This window comes from Limanda limanda, chromosome 18, assembly GCF_963576545.1.
Source record: "Limanda limanda chromosome 18, fLimLim1.1, whole genome shotgun sequence".
NCBI classification, from domain to species: domain Eukaryota; kingdom Metazoa; phylum Chordata; class Actinopteri; order Pleuronectiformes; family Pleuronectidae; genus Limanda; species Limanda limanda.
In genome coordinates, this window is record NC_083653.1 from 17,911,100 (window position 1) to 17,918,348 (window position 7,249).

The following is a 7,249-nucleotide window of genomic DNA, read 5'->3' on the forward strand; positions in this document are numbered from 1 at the left end:
TGCTTCTAACCTGACGGTATTATAGAAACAGTGTCATGATAGAAGTGGAATTAAAGTCGTGACGGGGGGTTCTTGCACTGTTACCACCGCAGTTAGCATGGTGGCTAGCCTAGCCCGCTAGCCTAGCCTGCTAGCGCCGTTTTGAAAGCTCGTTATAACCGTCTGTGACCGTGCACACATGCCCTCAGTGCTCGAACGAGCCACCGTCAGCCGGACAACTCCGCTGGCTTAACACACACGTCACATTAATCGTAGAATCATAGTTGTGTTCGTGTTTGTTGCTACATGTAAACAGGAAGTTTGAGGTCCGGAAATACGGAAATGACGTCATACGGAAATAATGTCGTTCGCGGACCAATCACAGCCAAGAGCGGTCCGTCGGGTCTCCAACATGAAGACGGATAGTTAGAAAAATCAGACGTGTACGAAAAGCTGTCCGAAGCCCTCGGAGAGGACGTTTCACGACGGATAGGGCGGTCTTATCTGTCCGTAATAGAAAAAACGGAAAGGCATAAATTGGCCTTAAGCCAGCCGACACTCTCGTCTCTGTGGTCAAATCAGCCTACACAGAAATTCTAATGCGCGCATATACTGACATTTATGGTAAACACATCCACATTTTTTTTCAAAATAAACTGTTGACATGGAGCATATACAAAATGCATAATTGAAAAGGAAATGGATTGGATATATTCAGAAGACGTCTCAAAGTTCTATAAAAACACTTTGCTCAATACGTTCAGAGTAGGGGTGAAACAATTTGTCGACAAATCAATAACCAAAATAGTCGCAGACAAATTTTTTACCGGAGGAGGTGCTGATGGAAGTAGCTGAGGAGTGAGCCATCTCGCTTCCTTCCTATCTCTGAAAGTAGCGCATGTGCAATAGCGACAAAACATGAACCAATGGCAGCGTCCGTTCCATCGCGTACCAGGAAGTAAAAAGTTCGGGAGAACTTCACTCTTAACATGGCCCGAAAAAAAACTACCTGCAATATCTGTGCGGCGGACCTGCTCTCCATGGAGCATGACACGCGCATTTAAGGATGAGGCAGGTTTGCGGAGACGATGCAGACTCGCCGGAGTAAGATAGCCTGTTAGCTAGCTTGCTATATACCTGTGCGCAGGATTCTAGAATCCATTACAACAATATGGTTTAAACTTTTTTTTTAATGAGTTTAAAAGCAAAATGTTATCCGATTGCCTGACAAACGTCTTTTTTTGTCTGTAGTTTCGTCTGATGATGTGTTTATTAATGTTATTTTCCCTGTCCTTTTTGTTAACAGGAAAAATGGATACTTGATTTTTAATTTATTTTTAGTATCAGCACTTGGCCTGTTCTTGGTTCACAGGAAAAAGGGAAACTTGAATTTAAATTCTTTTTTTTATATAAGCACTTTGCATGTCCTTGGTTTTAAATGGACAATAACCAGATTTCTCTTTGCTTTTGTGTAAACAGTACACTTATATGCAACAAAGTTTATTAAAATACATATTATTTTTTGAGTGAGGTATCGATCTTTATTGTCTTTATTTTCAGTCATCACATGCCTCGAACAACCTCAAGCTAAATTTAAAGCTGTTTGCTAAATAAGAGCAATTGAGAATTTGTGTCATTCATAATCCGATTAGAAGATTAATCGTTTCAATAACCGGTGACTAATTGACTAATCAGAATAGTCGTTAGTTGCAGTCCTAGTTCAGAGATAGAGTGATATGCCTGTGTTCAGGATCTCTCTGACTACCTATACTGAATATCAAACATATTTACTCTATAGATTTGGAGATCTTTCAAAGTAAAGTCCTACATGTGTACAATCAAATCGGTTAATTTCTGGATATTTCAAAGTTCTATAAAAACACTTTGCTCAATAAGTTCAGAGTGAGACTGGAATGCCTGAGTTCAGAACCTATCTGACTATCAATGTATTGAAGATCAAACAGTTTTACTAAATAGATTTGGAGATTTTTCAAAGTAAAGTCCTACATGTGTACAATCAAATCAGTTCATTTCTAATTTCTATAAAAACACTTTGCTCAATAAGTTCAGAGAGAGACTTATATGCCTGTGTTCAGGACCTCTCTGACTACCTACATACTGAATATCCAACATATTTACTGTATAGATTAAGAGATTTTTTAAAATAAAGTCCAACATTTTCACTGTGGAATAGATAATTTCAGGATACTTCAAAGTACTTGCTCAATAAGTTCAGAGTGAGACTGACATGCCTGTGTTCCCACTTCTATGACTAGTCCACTTTCTTGGAATCTGTAACTCAGTCTCACTCTGGACTTATTGAGCAAAGTGTTTTACAGTACTTTGAAGTATCCTGAAATTAACTGATTTGATTGTATACATGTTGGACTTTACTTTGAAAAATCTCCAAATCTATACAGTAAGAATGTTCAGTATGTATGTAGGTAGTCAGAGAGGTCCTGCACACATGCATATCAGTCTCTCTTTGAACTTATTGAGCAAAGTGTTTTTTACAGTACTTTGAAATATCCAGAAATGATACATTCCACAGTTGAAATGTTGGACTTTACTTTGAAAAATCTCTTAATCTATACAGTAAATATGTTAGATATTAAGTATATTGGAAGTCAGAGGTCCTGAACACAGGCATATCAGTCTCACTCTGAACTTATTGAGCAAAGTGTTTTTATAGAACTTTGAAATATCCAGAAATTAACTGATTTGATTGTACACATGTTGGAATTTACTTTGAAAAATCTCCAAATCTATACAGTAGAAATGTTTGATCTTCAGTATGTATGTAGTCAGAGAGGTCCTGAACACAGGCATATTATTCTCTCTCTGAACTTATAAAACTTATCAAGTGTTTTTACAGTACTTTGAAATATCCAGAAATGATATATTCCAGTTGAAATGTTGGACTTTACTTTGAAAAATCTCTTAATCTATACAGTAAATATGTTGGATATTCAGTATGAAGGTAGTCAGACAGGTCCTAAACACAGGCATATCATTCTCTGTGTAATTTTTATTTTGTAAAAATCTCATAATTGACACTGTCAAAATGCTATTCCTAAAAATGACACAGTTAAGACAATATATACTTCTTTTGAATTTTATCCAAGAAATAGTTTTTCACTATGCATTTTGTATAGGCTCCATCTCAATAGTTTATTTTGAAAACCAGACGTAGGCCCACATGTGTTGTACTTCGAGTACTCCGTTGCCTTCCCCTTTCTGGGCGCTTTGGATGCGTTTACCATAAGTGTCAGTATGTGCGCGCAGTAGAATTTTTGATTTGACCAGACATGCGAGTGTCTGCTGGCTTGACCTCAGTTGTCAAATGGCTGTTGATGGAAATAATTGTGATTATCATTGATAGTTTTATTGCCCAGCTCTACATGATCATAAATATTTTGTACTGTGCTGCTCAAAGGCATGTGTAATAGATTAATGACTTTTTACCAAACACGTCTGTAATATATTGTAAATCCCAGTCACCAATTTGTTGCCATTGTAATGCGAGTGTACAGCTGCAGTCTAATGTTAATGTGGTGTAGCTCATGTCCTCTATCAATGTCATCTTCAGATTTGACTTCATCTGAATAAACTCAATGACAGCAGCACCAACACGTGATCTTCATCATTAGCTGCTACAGACACATACTATTTCTCATATCATTTTGTTTGGTGAATCTTGTGAAATACAATGATCCATAATTTAATTTAACACGTAATGTGTTAGATTTTGGTTGTATCATTTAAGAATAGAAGGAAGGCGAAACCCATGCATGGTAACAGAGCTCTCACATTCTGCGTTTAACACCATCAATGGATTGTTTAAATCGACTGAAATGTTTAGCTAACCAAATGGTGGTTATGGATAGTTCATTTTTTCATCACGAACAAGTGTGATTTATTTCTCCGCTCTTCCAGGAAATCCACAAACTCTAATGTTAATCTCCATTTAGTTCACGACATGTGCTCAGGTCGTGACTGTTAGCTAACTTCCCAATGCATTCAGACGTAGATTCGCTGCTGACCGTTAGCTTCTCACAGCAGCGCAGCCGTTAGCATCATCACAAGATGGCCGGCAACAGGTGCTACGTGACCTGCGTGCAGATTAGCATGGCCGTCCCGCGGTTTGAACACGAGTCGACAGCGAATGAAGAAGAAGTCAAACACAACGACTTACCTGATTTTCAGTCCTGCGAGTCCTAGAGTCTCCTCGAACCCCCGCAATGGCGGTGGTGGGAACGTGAATAAAACCCCGAGTCACCGTCAGTCCAGCTAACTTCACCTCGCCCGCCGGAGCTCCTCACATCCTCCGCGAACTTCAGTCCTCTTCCACTGGTTTCACTCGACGTGTCAGAAAAACTGTTTGACTTCCTCGGAAAATACTGTCGTAAAATAAAAATTGGAACTCCACAGCAAACGGATGTTAGTTAGTTGGTGGGTTAGTAAGTATTTAGTTAGATGGTTGGCGGTTAAAGTGAACTAGCCCGAATCCACTGCGCGTCCAGCCTCCTCTCGACGGCTTCCCCCCTTTTTCTCGTTGAGCCGGAAGTGGCGCTGTTCCCTGACGGAAGAGAGTGCGACGCGCAGCAGAGTCGTTACTTTACTTTACTTTACTTTCACACAGCATAAATGCAAACAATCCAATGTTATGTTAAGAGAGAATTATGTGAAAATCACACCCATATATAACAAAAGCCAATATACAGTCTGTAGTTTTACTTTACTTTATTTCACACAACATAAATGCAAACAATCAAATGTTATGTTAAGAGAGAATTATGTGAAATACACATCCATATATAACAAAAGCCAATATACAGTCTGTAGTTTTACTTTACTTTATTTCACACAACATAAATGCAAACAATCAAATGTTATGTTAAGAGAGAATTATGTGAAATACACACCCATATATAAAAAAGCCAAGATAGTCTGTAGTTATACTTTACTTTATCTCACACAGCATACATATAGAATATACAAATGAGATGTTTAAAAGCCAAACAATGACTACCAATAAAATAGTAAACACAAAATCTTCGACACAGGTTTAAATAGAGTGGGCCTTTATTTGTTCGAACATCTACGTCTGGTTTTCATTGTTATATAAAAATGTGCAGCGTGGTTTTTATGATGTCAAAACAATGCTGTATTTCATTGGACAATTTCCTTTTAATTTTTTAAAAAATCTTTCTAAATGAAATACAATGCTACATGCAAAAAGTCCATAGACTCTCGACATGTGTATTTGTTTGAGTATTTAAATTCCAAAAAGGGCTTTTCTCTTTTGTTTTCTTTCATTTTCTTTTCTTCCCACATTCTCATGGGAAAAACATTCAGAAAAGCAGATTCTTCAATCTTTTTAAAATAGAGACCAGGAAAATATTTCCACACATCACAAATATATAGGATCAAAATATACAGTATGTCTTTTTCTGTGTTTGTACAGAGATATATTTCTTTCTTGAAAAGACAAACAAGTCACCAAGCATTAAAAGGTCTTCCTCCAGTCTGTGTAAACTGCTTCATGTTTTGAAGGGACTGCATTGATTCTTGGTATGTGTTGGATCAAAGAAATTCTTTGAAGGGCTGATGAGGAAAGTGTTGCTTTATAGGAGGTATTTTATCAGCACCTCCTCCTGCACAGACAGTCAGGATGAGAGTGAAGGAAACTAGACATACTAGAAACATGACGCAGATGTTTTGAGTCATGAATTGTTTGTAGACAAGAGCAGCTGCATCTTATTGTGTCCCCAGTCCCACAGATCATGTTGTTGCATTGGTTTAAATGTGAACACATTGATTCTTGCTTAAACAATGTATGAGTGTATCGTCTCCATCGGTGACTTGTCTTCTCTCTTGCATAGGTACGATACCAACAGATGTGATAGTAGTCAGACAGAGAATTACAACAATAATTTATCTTCTCATGTGTCCAAATGTCCTCTTGTTTGAAACTGCAGCTTGGATGTATTAATGGCATTCAAGCTGCTTTCAGACATGCACTGAACTCTGCAGATCCCCTCCTTTCTTTCTGGAGGAGGTGCATATGTGAACACATATGAGGATCAGGATGGCTTTATCTAAAAGCTGTGGTTGGTGTAAGTGTGGCAGAGGAAAGTGCAGAGCTAACAAAGGAAATAAGAGCCTGGCAGTGGGTAAAACTGAGAGGCTACATTACTACCAGGGTCAGACTTGGTCAGGAAGGAATCATCAAATAAAGGTGCAGGTGGGACTAAAAACGTCCTCCAACAATATCCATGGCATTCAGTAATGTGTGTGTGCATTTGTCCATTACTAAATCTCAGTTCTGAGCTTGTTTTTACTCATGAAACCATATTTTTAAATATGTGTTGCATTTACCAAGTTATTCTAGGTAGTAACACATAAATCTTTAATGACGATTTTTTTTTTCCGTTCACCGCTCCTCCTGGAGCATAATTTTTAAATAGATAGATAGATAGATGTCTCTTACTTCTCAATTCACAAATGAATGACAATAGTTCAACTTGGCAATTGGAGCATGAATTTGAGCAAATACTTGACGTTTCGCCGTCTGCTCAGACAAATATTTATCTTTACATTTTTTAGATGTGAGGTGCCTGAATACTGTGTTTACATCAGCTGATGTTGTGCAGTTTTACCTTGAGTGACTGACTGTATCTAGTCAACCAGTGGAATTTTTGACCTGTGAGGAAAAGCACAGGTCAAAAATTACAGTACAGGTTGATGGAAAGGCAGAGAGCCAGTGCACCTGAAACAGCTAAAGTGAATTCAGTTGAGTCAGCCATTAATTTTTGACTTACAACTTTTCCTTCTGTGCAATGATTAAGATTAAGATTCCTTTATTGTCCTGCAATCATGCACACACAAACACTATATGCAATGGGAAAATGTACCCTCTGCTTTTAACCCATCCGTGTGAACACAGCACACGGCACACAGAGACCACACAGAGCAGTGGGCCGCTATAGAAAGCGACCGGGAAGCAGATGTTAGGGGAGTAAGGAGCCTTGCTCAGGGGCGCTTAGACAGTGCGATAGGGTGAATGACAAAATGGCTTGAATTGAATATAAATCAGTTTTATTGGTGGTAGATTATCATGATTAAAGATTGTGTGTACTTCTCATTTAAGTCAGAGTATGTCTCTAAGTGTGGCCTCATCTGTAGGTCCACATTTACCCAGTAGGTGGCAGCACCGCCTTGCATTTGTCTTCTGTCGCATAGTCGGAAACAGGAAGTGCGTCACAAC